Here is an 18,498-nt window from a genome sequence, read left to right on the forward strand (position 1 = left end):
AACCTCTTTCTTGCAGTCATTAGCAACTGAAATAGATGAAGGCATGTGCAGCATGGAGGTGTGTGTGGGGGGAAGTGGTTGTGAGTGAGTGTCTCTGAATTTTATATATCCTTTCTCCAGCCTCAGAATCAGCTAGACTTTGCCTGCAGACTGTGCTGTCAGATACCAAAGAGACAAACAGGCAAACACGCTAATTGTGTGGGCTTTTTTCCCCCCTCCTAGTATTTTTATCCTACTGAAGTTTGCAACTTCCTGTTGAAATGTTCCTACGGATCTGAGTTCTTGTATAAGACAGAGCATCTCAGTCATGTCTTAAACTATATGACCAAACTTATTTTAGAACAGACACTGTAATTTTAAATATGGGTTGGCATAGGTCACTCTACTCTTCTATGGCTTCAAATTCATATTTCTGCTCAAAGTAGCATGCCACAGATAGTAAAACGTTTATTATATACTAAACATCTTAGATCTTACTGTTCCTGCTAATAAAATCACTATGAAGTGTTTTGGGAAAACACTGCTAAAACTCTCTTCCCCCCACCCCCCACTCCGCTAGTCAGTGTGCTGCTTGGTGATCTGAGAGTTTTGCATGTAGTAGTGGTTAAACAAAGTCCTCACATCTGAGTTGGTGTGAACTCTGCACTGCATCTCCTGAGCTTCTCCCAGCCAAGAAAGAAATATATCTTATTTTTAGTCACAAATGTAACTAGAAAAAGAATTTTAAGGGATACAGGAGGAGCAGAGAAAACAAATGATCACTACTGGTGAAAGGTCCGTTAGTCTCCAGGTTCAGTTGCATCTCAAAGGCATGTGCTTTAGCTAAGGTGCCGTCTGAGAGGCAGTTAAAAAGATTAAAGCTTCCTTATGGGTGCAGTGTCTTATAAAATGTGGATATGGAGCTCTCTTCTGCTGTGTGAACACAGATGAATAAATGAAGCTACCTTGTTGAAGAGAGAGCCATAAAATCTGTGAAAAAGAAAATCAGATTTCACAAATTGCTTTACGGTTAATGAGGTGATTCTACTATTTTTTTTTTTTTATTTTAAGGTCTTTTTAAAAAAAAAATTGGTGTAGGTTTTGATGACAATCTCGCCCAGCTGTGCTTTCAGAGTGGGGAAAGGTCTGTTCTGCCTCACCTACCTCTAGTAGCTGCAAACTAGCATTCTTCCACTAGCCTTTCTTCTGTGTATAGCAGTCTCTCAAAAAATTGAATGTGTACAAGTCTTAATAGAGATGATATGCAGTTCCTAGAAGTTTATCTTTGAAGTTTACTGAGCGGAAAATACAAGTTTAAAACATAAACACCAAATTGGCAAGCGAGGCTTGAAATGCTGGTGACTTAAAGGCTGATTTGTGCAGGCATCTTGCACTTCCCTTGCTGTTTTGCTCAAGCTATGATGGCCTAACTTAGAACAGCTTAGAGGATTTTCATGTTAGAACAGAGGTTTTCCCTTGGGATGGGAAAGAAGTTATTTTAAATTGATACTTTTTAATTGATAGAGTTGTATCCCTGAAGGCGAAGTATAACTATTGCCATTAGAATGTCGCTATTCTTCAAGATTCAAAAGAACCAGATAAAATGTTAGATTGGGCCTTTTGTGAAGGGCTTTGCAGAGGGTGGATTCAGGGGTGAGGAGAAGGACACTCTTGGCTGCTAATGGCTGCCACAAAGATCCCTATCCTGCTCCTCGGACAAATGTTAATTTGCATTACAGAAGCTTTTCGGTTTTGTGTGTATTTGAGTGGGGGGCGTCTTTGGTTTTTTTTTTTTTCTTAACAGGATAGAGAAGCCAAACATTTAATAAAATAAACAAGGTAATTTCAAGGAATGTAAAGCATTTTCCAGAATGAATCCAGATTGTACAGTATCTCTCCCTGCTTCAGTTTTCTGCCTGCATGTGTTGGCTTTGGAAGTGCCGCACAGTTGAATAGGAACAAAGACCAAGCACACTACTTCTAATTAGCCTGTGTGAGGTCAAGTATTCAGTGCATGTACGGCTAAACTCTGCTGAGTTGTGTAGATGTGTCCTTTTTTTTTTTATTTATTTATTTATTTATTTATTTTTTTTTTTAGATTTATTTTGGGGAAGGAGGAAGGATGTGTATCAGGTACGATGGCACTGGGATTGCTGTGGTGGAAATGTTGCACAGCTGTGTGACCAGCGCTGCCCCCTGATAGCCGTACGGTGTGTGACACAGCTGCTGGGCTGAGCTGTCACTACATCACTGCTGCAAGTATGGATTACTTTACTCAGTTGTACTGTTCTTGCGAGTGCTGTGTCTTGGGAGACTGTGTAAAAGCTAAGTTTGGATAAGAGTTGAAGCTTTATTTTCTCTCCGAACTTACCAATGAAGGGAACCTGACCAGTACAGCCATTCTGGACACTTGCACAATTTGGTCGTTCTAACATAGCTCTGTAGTTGTTCTGGACTATATGTCACTTTTATTTCACTATAGGGTATCCACTTTGGACAGTGATACTAGAATAGATGTCACAGTCTTTCTCATTTTTTTCTTCCTCCACCCTTTCCCTAGCATGCACAGGCAAAGTCTAGAGTACAAGGAGGAAAACAAATTATTTTTAAACATGCCTTTATATAAGACATTATATTTAGGCACTGTTCAAAGCAGTATCATCCAAAGGCAACTATTATGTTGAGTTGGCATGTAAGCAAATCATTAATGTGGTTCACCAGTGATTTCTGAAGTATTATTTCATATTTCTGTGCTTATAAAGGGAACACTCTTCCCAACATGGTAGCAGATGAGACTGTCTGAATAAGTCAGTATAGACAGTCTGAATTATAGCACTTAATGGTATTCAGAAGTATTTAACTTGCAAGTTTTTGTCATTAAAATAATTTAAATGGCAATCCACATCAAAGTGATCCATGGACTATCAATCCAATATTGGGTAACTTGGAAATAAGATACCCATTAAAATTTTTTTACAGTGCTGAAGTGATTATAGACAGAATCACGAGAATTTTCACTGTCTCCTTGCTTCTGTCCCCAGCATGGGTGGAAGAATCACGTCTGCCCTCCAGCATTGACTGATGGACTTTTTTCAGTACTTGGAACTATAATTTGAGGAGAAGCTGAAAATGTATCCTCTTAATACAGCTTTTTGTGTGTGAGTAGAAGTTGGATTTCAGGATTTACAGCGTTACAGAGTTTCTTCTACTGAGGTTGCAAGACTGATGTACGTGTTTAAAAACTTGTCTAGATAGATGAAAGCAAAAAAACACGTGCACACAGAGCTAACACTTGACACTTACAGCAGGTCAAAAAGTTTGCTATGAATTCAGAGAATCCTTTGTGTTCAGATTACTCTGGGCATGCAGTGACCACAGCTGATCATACTTTTGCTTGCTTTTCTTCCTCACTTTGTTCAATATTGGGAATTAGTATCTCATTCTTCTGTGTTTACAGGAAAGACTAATTAACTGAGGATATTTTTCTTAAAAATAATTTCAGACTTCTGATTTCAAGCATTTTAAGGCATCAACAATAATAGCAGCGTTTGTCTGTGGTAGTGTGATGAAGCCAGGGCATGAGACTCTTAAAGTTACTTTATTGCACTGCTATGTGTAGGGTTATTCACACTTGACAGATATGCTGTATGTGCATGTATGAATACCTAAAATAATGTACACTGCTGTTCAAAGTTAAATTATTTGGATCACATAAAGGTAGACTAAACCTATATATAGTTGAGAAGAGCCTGTAAATTTAGCAAGGTGTGTGTATGTAATAATTATTTATATATAAATACTTAAATGCTACTTAAATGCTTAAAAGCATAAAATCAGTTTTGGTTAAAGATGAAGTAAATAACTGGAGAATCATGTTGCAACAAATTGTGGCTTCCACTTAAATGTGTTTCTGAGGGTGATAGGAGGAGGAAACATCTGCTGTTTGGTGAGAGTGCCGTTAATGAGTTGCATATTTTACTTTATTCTGCCAATATATTTCACCTTTGTGTCTGTTAAGTTTCATTTGAATATTGACGTGGGAGGAATTAATCAAATGTCCTTGCTGTCTTACGTGTATCTTACTAGTTAGGACTTTCATTCAGCTGTCGTGCTGAGGGACAAAATATGTGGCTTGTAACTAGCTGTATTACCTGAGTCAGTGGAGACAGGGCTCAAAAAATTTTCTCTGAGACAAATTTGGAAGTGTGTGTGTGTGTGTGCGTGAGAGAGGGTGGAAGGTGGTATGGAACTGGCATCTCCTGCTGTTTCACTTGATGATTTAATTCTCTGAGGTGTCTCTCCCTGTAAATTATAAAGCTGAAAAATAGCAGAAGTGTATGGGTAGGGTGTTTTGTTGTTTGTTGGTTTTTAACTCTTTGTCCTTTTATTTCTAGCCCTCCCAAGATGTTGCAAAACAAACTGCTAGTGTTTTGGTAGGACAAAAAAGTTGGCAGAACACCTTTGCTCACTGTTGGCCAGTTGTCTTTTTTCCAAGAGTTTCTGATCTGTGTTGTACGAAACAAGAAAGTTACTTTCAAGTTAGGCCACTAACACTCTCTTAGGAGTGTAGATTCTGCCCACAGGTCCTGAAAAGTTACTACAACTGGCTCATCAGTAAAAAACAGTTCTATTTGATGAAGGATCTTTCTCTTGATATCTAAATGCTCTGTTGTGAAATTTGACATATTTTTGCCACTGTTGTGGTTTCCTGACTGAAATTTACCTTGGGGAAGGCAATTTTGGCTTGATTTGGTTTTATTTTGACCTAGGGAAGACTTTCTTCAGGTTAGTAAAACTAGAAGTTGTCTGATTATTTTTTTTTCTGTTGTGCAGACCTTACTCCATGTATATTAGAAGAATCCATCTTGCCTTCGCAGGTAGGCTGGGAGACAAACCGCATGTGAATATAAGGGTTAATCTGGTGCTATAGTGATGAGCATGGTATGGGAACCTCTGTAGATCAGAATAGAATATTGCAGTAGCTCACAAGCAGTAAAAAAAGGGGTGAAAAGGTGACTCTTACCAGGGCTGTATGTGAAGCAAGGTGACGGTGATGGGGACTTGCATTTTTAATGGAACAGAGCCATACATGAAGCCAAACTTCAAGGGTACAAGCAGTGAAGGAAGGATGAGTTGAGGCAACTCTGAAGACTTCTGGATGCTTTGAAAATATTCTAAAAGTTGTGTAAAGTTTGGAGAGGGATTACTTCTCATATTTTTCTCTGCCTTCTGCTACCCCTGGTTTGTATTTGAAATTCTTAAGAGAAGTACAGTAAGGTCACAGGCCATTTTAAATAGGACTTGGTGAAGTGGTGAAAAATCAGGGAAACAAAGTGATCTGATTGAGATTTTCATAATAATTTGTAAGAGACTTATTTATAGACTTCTGGACAAATCTTCTACCCTCTGAAATATGAGTTTTGATTAATAGCACTCAATCCATTGAGTCTGACTTCCTGGTGAAAATGTAGTATTCCTTTAAAAAGCAGGTCTCTAGTGACTCTGCCTATGCATGGCAAATAGAGCTTGGTCCCTACCTCCGTCTAGTAGCACTTGATGTGATTTTTGTATTTGTGCTGAGGCAAGCAAAATGCTATCCACTTTCCCTGAACCAGTTGTTTTTCTGTGGACCAAATTCTTGTTTTCAAATGATTAGCAAGTGGTTGTTTTGAGAACTTTACAGAATCACAGGATGGCTGAGGTTGGAAGGGACCTCTGGAGGTCATCTGGTCCGAACCGTATGCTCAAGCGTGGTCACCGAGGTTGCCCAGGGTTGTGTCCAAAGGGCAAATTTACCTAGACCTTCTCACAGACTTGACAACAAGTACGTGATGGCTTGAGGGATTAAATGCATAATGTGATTACATTTGGTTTAATTTCAAATGCATAGTCTCTCAGGAATGTCAGACACATCTAAAGTGTGTGCTTCCCTGCACGGAGAGGGAAGAGGGAGATGAGCAAGACAGACTTAATTCGAGTGGCTTTACTGAGGTCTCACCATAAATCTCCAATGTTCAGGACCAGAGTTTCATCTCCTTTCACACAGTCTCTTGGTCTTTCCTCTTGTCGTCACTCACTTCTGCCTTTTTATCACTGAGAACATAGATAAACCAGACGTTGGTTATGTCTTCATCTCTGTTCAGCTAATTACCTGGTGAATGCAGTGATAAACTATGCTAATTTGAAAAATGTGAGTTTTGACCTTGCTGAATATCTCAGAAAACCTGACTTACATACAGGTTACCATCTGCTATTAGAGTTTCCTGTTCTGCATTTTTGCCCACTGCTGGCTCTACAGTCTGGCATACTTAATAACGGGCTCTTTATTGTCCGTGGTAGCTCGTGTCAGTGTTAACTACTTCAATTTGAATGTAGTAGCCAAAGGAAAAGTCTTTGTCTTTATTAGCTTAAAAACTTAAGATAACGTAATAATAGTTTCTGTAATATGTCATATTAGATTTCATCTGGGAAATATTTTATAAATACTGTCAGTGTAAAACTGTGTAGAGTGTGGTATTTTTGGATAGGTGTACATGAAACCACTCTTCTGTTTTCTGACGTTTGCTGTCTGGTTACCTGGAGCAGCAGGCAGTGCTAGCAGAGCGGGGTTGAAGTGCTTGCTAGAGCGCTTGGTTATTCAGAGCCAGCTAGGGCTCATTGCTCCAGGGATGAGCCAAGATTTTGCAAATTGACTGAAGTACTCATGTCTGAGTGTTAGCTAGTCTTTGTCCTGGATATTAAAAATTAGAGGGGTCGCAGATCCACGAGCTGGAGAGGACTCTTTAACAGCGTGGCTCCTCTCAACCCCAGCCGCAGATTTCTTAGCGTATGCTGGCTGGGTGACCTTGGTGCTCATCCTGCTCTGAGTTGATTCAGCTGTTCTGCAGAACATTTGTTGTTGTTTTTGCCAGCTTAGGAAGGTGAATTGGCTGACAGACTGTAAGCAGAGGGAAAATTATGTTTCAGTACCAAAGCTGGCACAAGGGAGTAAAGGGAAACCTTTTCTCTTTGGGTGGGAGGAAGCCGTTAGAGCTGCCTGCCTGCTTGTGGACCTGTGACCTTGCTGGCCTGAGGTAGCCGGTTATAAATGAGTGCCGTAGTACTCCCAGATGAAGACTTCCTCAATATGCTTGCCAAGGAAAGGTCTAATTTACAGGTTTTTTTTTCCCAGATACTTATGCTGGTGATTAGCGTGGTGAGGTTAGGCTGCCAACAGTTACGTCAGTCACAAAACCCCCAGTGTAGTTATATTGGCAGCAACATGGCAATGATTAATGATACAGTGTATTTTGTGGTGGGTGAGAGAGGATGGACGGGGAGGAACACTTAAACAAGCTTTTCTGGTCAAGTGCTGTTTTGCTAGTATCAGCTGCAAGCTATATTAGAAGTGTTTTTCTAGTTTAATGCAACCGTATAGGCAGAGCACATCTAGTGCATGTTCTGTATGAGACAGGACAAATGTTTTTTCCTCATGGGGAAAAGAATGTCCTCCAAGTTTAACTTCTTAGTAGTAGAAACTTTCTTTTCTTCTTTAGAGGATGAAATAACTTGAAACAATTGGCAGACAAGGTACTGTTAGCGGCATTATCAATAAATTAGAGAAAAGATAAATATTAAATCTGTTAAAATCTCTTTTGTAAGAGCAGGCTGGTGTTACCAGAAATCACTGCTACTGAAGACAGTTGAGGCACCTGAGGCTGATACGTGCTGTAAGCCAGTGCACTGCTTGTAGCTTTCCTGGGTTCTGCACCACTGCATGAGTCACTTCAATCCGCTTTTCTCAAAATAAATTTAGAAAGCACTTGTTTTAACGGTGTATATGGTAAACGGGTTTAAAACCCTTACTTTTTCTTGTTACCGATAGCTATTTAACATCTTCAAACATTGCATCTTTGTAATACATTTCTTAACTTCAATGAATTAGACTCTCTCTACAAATTTAAAATATGAACTTTAAATATCTTCCCTAGTGGCAGTGCTGCATCAAGGTTCTTACTGAGTTCCCTTGTAAGCCTTCTGCTATGCCAAGGAACTATCCAATCCAGACTCTTGGGAACGCGACTGTAATTTTTTTTGTTTATTTGTTTTTCCCTCTGGCTTGGCTACAGGCTTATTTGAAATTTTTTTTTCTGTGTAGAAAACATCACCTCCCATAACTAGCATAAACACTGCAGGGCTATTTACTGGGTAACTGTTCCCTTTGCCCTTCTCCCCACTAGCTTATCAGTTATGACTCTTGCTCATGGTTAGACCCGATGCATCTCTTGCAGTTTGAGAACTAGGAGCACTGGCAGCAGGCTGCTTTGGCTGGAGTCTTGTATTTCTGAATGTAGGCAGATTTCCATCACACCTTTGCCCAGCTTCTTGCATCCCCTGACTTGTGACAGACAGTAGCAGGCAGCAGCGGAAAATTTGGGAAGCATTATGACTGTTTTAGCTAGCCTGCTGCTGACCCTGCAGAGCATGTGGTGTTTGGGAAATACTGTGTTTTGGTGTCCCAGCTGTAAGGTTACAAACCTGCATTTTGAAACTTTAAACTGGTCTTGGAAAATTACGGTGGAATGAATGATGAGTTGCCTTTATTCCGTATGCAGAATCTTACAGGCTCTGTTAATAAAAAAAGCTTGCAGATAAGGAAAGGATATGGAGTAGTTCTTTATGTGGGTTGATTCCGCTTCAAAAATCATAAAAAGCTTACAGATAACCAGGGGATCAGATAGGTAGATTACAGCCGTTTTCTCATGTTGTAAAACTTCCGTATTCCCAGTAAGCAATGTAGGAGGATGTCTCCCACTTCCTTTCAAGCTATGCAGTTCCCAAGTGCTGTATGAACTATCAGTTCCTATCTGTGGGTTGAAGCCTTTGTACAAAACCCTCCAAAGCCTTGATCTCAGGAATATGAGAGAACAGTCTGACGTGAGATTCTGCAGATGTTCTGGCACAGAGCTGTGACAGCTGCTTTTGCCTCATCCCACAGTTTTTTTTGGATCTCTCTAACTCCTCACATGTGAGTGCGCCCTTGTTTTATGCTTTTAGAAGGGCAAAGGAGTGTCTGTGACTTCTGGGTCTGTGCTTGGCTGTTCTCTGTCAGCAGTAGTTAGGAGGCACTTTTATTGGCTGCCATGAGTGTGGTAGCGTTGGCTCGTGCCCTGGTCTCGACCCCGGTGCCTTTGCCCCCTGGCCCCTGCCTGCAGTGGTCCCTGGTTCTTGCTCAGTGCAAGCTGGCAGTGGTGCCCTCTTCCTCCATGGTGTGGGGGTGTTGATTGGCATAATAGTATATGTTCTCACAGAGCTGGCTTGGTCCTGTCTTGTCAGCAAACGTTTTGTGTTGGTGGTCACCTCTCCGGCTTTCGTTATCTAATATGTGTGTCTGTCTCAATCAGTAGCTTTCAAGAATTTTGTCCTTCACTTGTTAGCAGGAGAAGCCCAAAGGAAATAGGAGTTATATCTCCTGAGCAGCAGCCCAGCACTCTCTGTGACAGTACTCCTTCCGCTGACAAGGTTTTAGAGGCTTAGGTATGGCAGGAAAAAAATCGCACTGATAGCAAATTCAGTTGCAGTCAGTAGACTTCTTTGGATTAAAACGCTCTTGAGAATGGAGCTTTAGACTGCATTGGTGAAACAGCTGTCATCTGGAAGGTTGTTGTCTCCAACCACAATGACGTACGATAGCTGTTTTTTTCCAGTTGTGCCTACTGGTTCAGGGGAAAGCTCCTGCTCCTAATGCCTGGTCTTCAGTTGAACCAAGAATTGTACCTTTGGTTCCACTGAGTAATTGTCTGGATGAAAATGTTTGTAAAGGTAAGGGACCATGTAAATGCCTTCATAGTTGTGTGTCAGCAGCTTTATTCTTCCACAAGTATAGTGTTTGATATTGGTGAAATTGACCCTGTTCTAGGATTACATTGGGGTGTAGTTGAAGGCAGTTCAAGTTTTTAGTGTAGGCAAGCTCAGACTTATACCCTCCATGCCAGTAAAGGCCTTGATCAACCAAGATCTGAGTTTGCTGGTGTATCTTAAATGCGAAACCAAAGTTTCCTTGACCTGATCTCGGGAGGTTCCCTATAAATTTGTATTTGCCTGTAAATCATAATCTTTCAAGAGTCTCATTTTCTTGTGTGGAAGCTGGAGGGGCATCTCTGAAGACTGTGATCTTGGCTCCTTCGATTTGTAAAGGGTCTGGTGAATTCAGGTGGCTAAGGCTATCCTTAGATACTGCTAAGGAGTTTCTGCTGCGATGTTACAGCGCAGCTGCTGCTCACCATCCCAGGGACCAAGAGCAGACTGGGTTTCATGTCATCTGAAGTCCAGTCCTGGTTTTCAGAAGGCCACTAATGGCATGCTGTAATTAAACAATTTTTCATTGGACAGTGGAAATCTGGCAAATCTTGATGTTTGTTTCTAGGTGTATAAACTTGGCTTGGAAAGCTGGGTCATCTTTAAATGCTTCCTCTGTCCTGGGTGGTAGTTGTGAATTGCAGAACACCTCACAAAATTTAACATAGATTTTTCACTCTGCCACTTGACATTTTAAAGACATGATGAAGATATGGTGTTTTAAAGGTCATTTAAAGACAAAAAATATCTCCTTAGTTTTTGCAAATAAAGCAAAAAAGAGGAAAGCTAGAGGAATACTTTTTTTAAAAAGTAAAGTGTGCATCTCATGCTTTGAAGTGTCTTCAATATTGGCAAACTGAAGAGGCTATTGTTATTTGAAGTATATAAATGGTAGGTAGAGGATTAATCTGTGAAAAGATTTATTATTTTTAACAATGTTCCTTTTTTTTGGTTTAATTTTCATCAGTTTATTCTGCTTTGCTGAGGCTTGACCTAATAACACTTTTATTAGTGCATAAGTAATTTTTCTCTCTCAGTTTTTGTTGTCTCTTGGTTTGGTGAAACATTCTGCTTTAAAGCTGGGGATCTTGAGCTGTAATTTAACATCTTTACTTCATCTGATAAATGAGGTCTGGGTCACAGTCTTAAGAAGTGGTTTAATGCAGCTGATGTAACTGTATTGGTGCATGCTCTTGGTAAAATGAATCATTTGTAGGAGCAATGGCTTGCATAAGCTGAGCGTAACTGGAGTGCATTTGGTGGGGTTCCCTTTTTAAAAATACTGCCTAGTAGCACTGCTCTGGCTGGGGCTGACGAACCCCTTTCTGAATCCGTGCAGTCTGGGCTAGACTGTGCTGTTCTGTGAAAGACAAAACACATTTTGCATTTTATGAACTTTACTCGAAGATGTTGATGCCTGAGTGGTGATGGCCATTTTTCTTTTTGTTTTTAAACGTTTTCTTTTATGCTGGAAATATGTTTTAACTACTTAAAAAAAAAAAAAAATCCCTGAAAGTGACATGTCAGTAGATTTCCCCATCTCACCTGTGAAGGAAGTTCCTCCCGCCCTGTGCTGATGAATTGGAGGGAAATGCTTTTTTCAGCTGATAAAAAGAAATAAAATTCCATGCCCTTCCCAAAGGAGAAATTCAACAATTGGACAAGTGGCGTGGGACCATGTGTTGGTTTGTAAAAGGATATAGTTTGTAAAGATGTTTCCTTTGATGCCTGTGATGAATATGGATGTGTTTCCGTTGGAGAGGGTTTTGATTAAATTATGCAATTAGAGCTGACCAGACAGATCTAAATATAGGAGGAGGTTTCAGTTATCCTGCCTTTGTGTATATTAACACACCCACACAGATGTGTGTTTGTTATTGTTGTAAACAACACCTGTTTTCTAAAGACAGTTCAAAAAGTCAGGAAAGGGAATGATCTTTGTGGAAAAAGGGAGTTATTCAGGAGTTTTGTGATGAAAGGAAAAAAAAAACCCTGCTTTTCTCCAGCTTTTTGACCTTTTAGAAAAGAATTTCCAGCTTACTTTAATAGCTAGACTAGTCGGGGCATCTTTGTGGATATCCCATGTTCTCCAGACTGGTCTACAGGACTTGGCCTGTGTCATCTAACGATGCTGACTGAGCTCCTTGCCTGCTCCTGTACTCTGGAGTGCTCCTAGTGCCTGGTGGGACAAAGTGTGGAATTTAAATACCCCACAGCACAAGTTAAGTGGATAAACCTGCCCCAAAGATGCATAATGAAATGATGTTATGATGGCTAGTAATTCATTCTGTCTTTTGACAACTGTTTGTTTGGATGTTTGTTTTTCTTTTGAATGTTTGGTCTTAATTTGAGGATTTTTTTTAAGAGGCCTTCAGCTTGGAGCTAGTGTGAAAAATGAAGAGTCTCCTCTTTGATAGCGTTTAGGAAAAAAAAATAACTCATGAACACCATTCTGGGAAGTTTTGTGGTTCACAGCATTGTATTCATCTTATAGGTTATTGTAGTGAAGTTTATAGTTTTGTAATCCCATCTATACCAGTTTTGACTGAAGTCAGGAAGGAACTGTAATTTGATGATTCAGTCAAAATATTAAGTTGCGTTTTGATAACACATCCAATTCAGTCCAATTGCTTGCCGACACCAGAAGGGATTTGTCCACACGTGAGTGTAAGTTTTGATGTGTCCTGCTTGTTTGTACTAGCCCTGGTGTGAACCAGGCTTAGCCGGCTTCCTGACCAAGTAACTTGGCAAACTTAGCGTTAGGTTTTTTTTCTGTAGTCTTGGCAAGCCAAATCAGCATGGTGAGGAGAGTGGCAGGCATTAAAGGAGGAGCTGGCAATTTGTGACTTCGTGGAGTCTCACGTGCGTCTGAACACAGGAATGAGTAAAATTCAGCAGTGCAAAGTAGAAATTTACCATTGTTTCTCAACTCTGGTGAAAACTGCACGATTTGAGGATCTAGTGATAATTTAAAAGGCTGTATGTGTTAGTGTTTCTTGTGAACAGGGAGGAGCTGTGCTTTAATGAAGGTGTAGATAAGACTCTCTTGCAAGATGTGGTGTTCAAATTTATTCTCAGGAGTGGAGTTTTTAATATGTCAAAACAGTTTCAAAGGCATTGGGAAGAAGTGTTGTTAATCAGAAAAAGGACAAATTTAATTGTTGATGCATATCTGTTAAAACTGGGAAAGCGCCTTTGTATTCTTTTCTCACAATTATGTATTTGCTTACAAAGACTTTTACGCCTTTTTAGTTGGATTATAATACAGAATTATATTTCTAATGTGTGTGGAAACTGTGTATTTTCCCTGGAGAAGCAACGGTAAAGTTACCGTAAGTCTTTCAAATCTAGTAACTTCAATTTGAGAAATTGGAGTACAAATCCGGAAAACCTGTAGGAATTTGCTATTGTTTTACTCTTGTAGTCGTGATAAGCAAGACTTCAAGGGCAAGGATCAGTGCCTTGTCTGCCAGAAGCTGAGTGGGTAGGCGAGTGGAGGAAAAGCTGTGGTGCGTTGTAGAAACTGGCTGGACACTGTGTACTGGTTTTGAACTGTGGTGAGCATTGGGAAGGAGCTGACAGATATTGATAGTATAAGGTTATTTCTTCATGCTCTGGGGGAACTGAGCAGAGGGCGTTTTGTTCGGGTCACTGTTCCCCTCTTCCCCTCCATCAGTAAAGCATACATTGGCCCTACTGTCTCATTTTGAGTGAGTAGTGAATTTGCTCTTTGGTTCTCAGGTCACACGCAGAACTTGTGGATTTGATTTTGCTTATCAAATTTAAGTTAGAAGTTGTGCTAGTCCTTCTTCTAAAGGCAAATATTACTGCCTTGTTGAGAACAGCTAGATATTCCGTACAAGAAACTGTATGGGCTTCTGTTAAAATTAGCCGGGGTGCAGTCAGTGCCTGCTCTTCATGTGACGCCCTTGCTGTCCACCACCTGCTGAACTAAAAGGTGCACGTAGGTATCTCAAAGGATTTTCTTTGTGGGCTGAACAATGATACATGGGAGATTTTTTTGGAAGGGCAATCCTTCAGCCAAATAGCATAAGCATAAGCAGTGGTCCTGGAGGAGGTTTCACAGACCAGAAGCTTTGGGCTGCCTCTCAGGATTCAAAACAGAGGGTTCTTTGCAGAACAGGCTCCTTGCCCTTGCTGGGTCTTAGTAAGGGAGTTTAATGCGGAGATCAGGAAAAAAGCTGCCTATTCCTATTAAGTATACTGAAGTATTTTCAACACCAGTGTGCTCCTCTTTCCTAGAACAATATGATACGTATCAAATTAACACAGGATTACATATTTAAGTGTTTTCTTGAATTCTTTTTACCATGCCAAGAAGACATAATAAAAGAGTTAATTTTTTTTTTCTTATCCTTTTCAGAAATATAAGGGAAGCCAACTCAGGTTCTATATAAACTCTCTAATGAGTCCTACAACACTTTGAAATTAAACTTTCTTTTGGCATGTGTATTGTAACGCCACTGAGGCTTCTACTGGGTTTCCATGCATTTTTCCAAGATGATGAAGATCCCCTACCATAAGAAGGTGCAAAGAAAAAACTCTTTGATTAAAAACAGAATAATTCAGCAGAAGACTCTAGACTTTTTGTTTTACAAGTGGCATTACTTGAAGAAAGAAATCAAAACTTTTTTCTGCTTGCTCCAAGAATAGGGAGCCAGAGGAAGTTAATGCACAATCTGTTGTAACACATTCTAGCATTACAGCTACTTAGACTGCATGCTTTTAGTAATACATGGAAATAGTTCTTGCAGGAATAAAGTGACAGCTCCCTGGCTTCTGTGCCAAAATCTGATCTTTTTTCTTTTTTTTTTAAAAAAAAGATCTAAATATGGTACTGAGTACCTGAGCTGCTGAAAAGATGTGTCTTTCAGAAAAAGGTAAATTATTACATATTTCTAAAGAACCAAATTAGAATCTCTCTGTTTGTTATTTCTTTATATTGTCAATAAGTAATGGACACTGTGAGGAGGTACATTGTATAAAATAAGATAAATTGAATTTTTAAAATGTAGTCAAAGACTAGACAGTTTTATCCATTAACAGTTACATAGATTCCCTTCACTGTGGTCCTGCCCCTTTTTATGTCTTAACTATGCCAAGCGTATGTTAAAAATATTTAATAGGATCCTTTTTGCCTGCATTGCTGAGCCTGCAATACAAATAATGAAATTAGTAGAAGAGTTAGAGCTTCTTGTTTGCCTGAAACTTGGGCTAGGAGTTGTTTCACTTCTCTCACCCAGAAGAAGATAGCTTAATTGTCCTAACCCTTTCTCCACCCACCAAAAAACAGTCATTTATGCAAAGTGGGACAGTTTCCTATGGGTTCTCCTGTGGGAATTTGAAAACACTCTCACTGAATATTTTACTCTCTGCTTAGTGTTGCTGACAGTAAAAATATCTCTTCTTTGAGGGCTAGAAAGATAGAACTTCACTCTTAGATATTTTGACTAATTAAGTTTGTTTAAATACAAGGCTGGCTAAACAGCTATATATATAATGCTCACTTTTTTTTTTTTCTTAGGTGCTTCTTGCAAACTGCATGTAGGTTTGTATATTAGTCCAAAGATTACACAAAAGACAGCAGCAGTGAAGGAAGACAAATAAAAGCAGCATTGGGATTTAAAGTAGTTTGTTGATTTCAACTCATCCATCAGCAGACAGAATGCATAATAAAAAGTGTATGGGTTTTCATGTGTAAAGGGTGGCTGATAAGTGGGTAGCAACTCAATTTCCTTTGAACTGATTCCAGGCTGCATTCTGGAGAGTGTCCTGTTGTTGGCCTAAGTTTCTATTTCACCTGTACTTTGTGAATAAACATACCCTTCAAGGGCTGGTGGTCACTCAGCTTCTGGAAATACTAACTCCCGCTTTCCCAGAAGGGCACGTGTATTTGGGGAAGAAAGACATGGACTGTGTCATCTGCTGACTTGTGGTTTAATCTTTATTTTGCACTTCCAGCTGATAAGACCACTTTGTGCAAAAGTAATACAGGAAATGATGCACTGTAAAAACCAAGAGTGGCAGAAGGGGAAACGGAATGTACTGGCAAGGTCTCAGCGCCGCGGACGCACTCTCTGCTTCTTGGAAATTAAAAACTCCACCTACACTGCCTTTTTTTTTTTTTTTTTTTTTTTTTTTTTAAGATTAATGTGAGTAATGTACAGCAGCCTGTGGGTTTCCCCTTTACTTTATCCTGTGGCTTGTTCAGGGCTTGGAGTGTGCTTAGACTTTGTTCAGGCAGGCGGGATTTCAGCAGCAGTCCCTGGGCTGGAGGCTGGTGGCTGGCTGGGTCCTGCCGCGCTGCATTGCTTCCAAGCATATCTGCAAGTATGGTACCTAATCCTGCTGTTCCTGCTCCCAGCCTACTTCTTGTTGCAGTTGTTGGTACAGACGTGCCAGGTGTTAAGATAATACCTTTGATTATGATGGTGAAGTATATTTTGGAGTGTGTGACTGGGAGAGCGGGACGTGTATGTTGCAGGATTTGATCCAAAAGCTTTGGAAATCCTGTTCCTATAGCCTGACTACTTGGGGCTACATCTGAATGGTATCTTAGTCTTCGCAGAGCTTCTGTACTAGTTCATGTCAGGGTTGTATTTTCAGACTGTGGTATAAACCTACAGTCTTTATAGGTGGGACTTATAGGTGGGACTTTTACTTTTTCTTTTTTTTTTTTTTTTTTTTTTTTTTTTTTTTTTTTTTTTCCCCGTCATAGCAAGTAGGTTGGTCACTTATCTTTAAAGTAGCTTAGTGGAAATGGGTCAAGCCTAGGTAAAACCATGTCTGTGTTCATTATCAATGTTGAAAGAAGTTTGGATCGGGAGACTGTACTTTCTTTTATCGTAGAACTTCAACTCAAGGCTTTTAAATATTTTTTGTTTAATTTGAATGGATGTGAATTAGAAAGCTTAACTTGATTACTTGGTGGTATAGCACTGGAACTTGTAACTTTTGTGTGTGGAACTTGTATCTTTGTTTGAATGATACAGAAAAAAGATACTTAGAATATTGATTGAGATATAGACTATACATGAGTTGCCAATAACTGTTACTTAAAAACACATTTGAAGCACATGTGCTGGAGTCCTGGTAATATGGTTCTTAAAGTAGCACAGCACTTTAATAGAGCACTTTACAGTGCGTGTAAGGATAAAGTATACATGGGGTACAGTCAGTGACAGTAATGGAGTTTCACTTAACAGTATAGCACGTGCTCAGGTAACAAAATAAATTCTTAAATTTGCCCCAGGCTCATGCAAATCTTCCATTGTGTTGACATTATTATTTCAAATACAATTCTTGGCATAAAAGGAATGGGAAGCGCCAGTATGAAGCGCAGGTAGACATGGGCTGTGTCTTAGTCTGTAATCATTATTCACATAAATGTAGTTTATGCATTCAGCCTAATAAAACTGAACCTTTGCAATTAGATAATTATTTTAGTGACAAATTAATTTGAATCAAGTGGATGGTTTTCAGCTTAAAGTACTTCCAGTATAGGAGTACAATATGAAACCATTACAATGCATGATAGACAAGGGGTGGCATAGCATTTACAATTTTAAGATCTGCAATCTTGTCTTGGTATGACTGTGAAACCCTGACATGTGTGGGCTGACATTGTCCATTTCGTGTGTGTATAGATTGTCGGCTGTTTTGGGGATTTTTGACTCTTTCTGATGGCAAGAAAAACATTCATATCCTTTTCCCCTTCCCCCTTCCTCTGCAACCTGTCAGTATCCAGTCCAGGATACGTTTCCTGTCTGTCTTCATGCTCTGTTTGAAAATAAGTAGTTTAGTGCTGTGTCTCGCTTTCCCGTCCTTGCCAGTGCAGAGTGTCTCCTGCTTCCCCGGCAGAGCCTTTTACCTTCTCCCAGTCCAGGCAAGTACAAAAGTTGCTGCTCACAGCAGAGTCGTCTTTGTCTTTGGAGTTCCTCCCCGACTTCACCCATCGCTTCATCCCTGTTCCATATCTCCCAACCGGAGGACCACTGTGCTGTCTAAAATCCTCTTATCAGGGCTTCCTCCTCCTTCCTACTCCTTCAATGTGTCCTTGAGTACAACAGGCAGGCATCACAACGGGAAGGGTCAGGATGTGATCGGTGAAGTAAGTTCGTGGTACCTTTCCCTCAGAGTCTGTGTATGAGCTGTGAGGGCTTTTTGGTGGGGTGGAGAGATGGAGTTTTCTTTCGCATGTGAGATGAGTGAGGGCAAGGATCTTTCTAGTTTCCTTTCTTTTTTTGGTTTGTTCCCCAAAGTAAGTTGGAGGTGAAGCTGAGCTGGTTTTGTTTCGGATTGTGGCATGCACAAGTCTAGTGCAGTGGGTTTTTTTGAGCTGCAGTTTGGAAAGGGCTGGGTAGCACAATGCTGTTGGAGCATATTGCTTCCAGCTGCTCTCTAAAATAAAATTTAAAAAGCTCTGGTGATCTTGCACTAGTTCCTTGGGACATTTTGGTGCTTAAGGTTACAACAGCTGATAGGCAGAGAGGAGCACCTTTCACACTTAATAGTGAAAGATTAAATTTGAGGGACTCTTTAGGCTAGATTTAATATGAACTACATCTCTGACATAGGACCCTTGCCCTTTTGTGGAGTATGTGTGTGAATACAGCCGTGTTTTGTGTTTTGGCTTTTTTCTATCAAGCTACTCACTGTACT

The 18,498-nt window shown here is 40.0% G+C and overlaps 1 protein-coding gene across 4 annotated transcripts in view; it reads left to right on the forward strand.

The window, feature by feature from the left end:
- The window catches only part of SMAD1 (SMAD family member 1), a 57,839-nt gene that overhangs the window by 12,051 nt on the left and 27,290 nt on the right, over positions 1-18,498 (forward strand). The window lies entirely within an intron of this gene.

This window comes from Chlamydotis macqueenii, chromosome 4, assembly GCF_036417535.1.
Source record: "Chlamydotis macqueenii isolate bChlMac1 chromosome 4, bChlMac1.mat, whole genome shotgun sequence".
Classification (NCBI taxonomy): Eukaryota; Metazoa; Chordata; class Aves; order Otidiformes; family Otididae; genus Chlamydotis; species Chlamydotis macqueenii.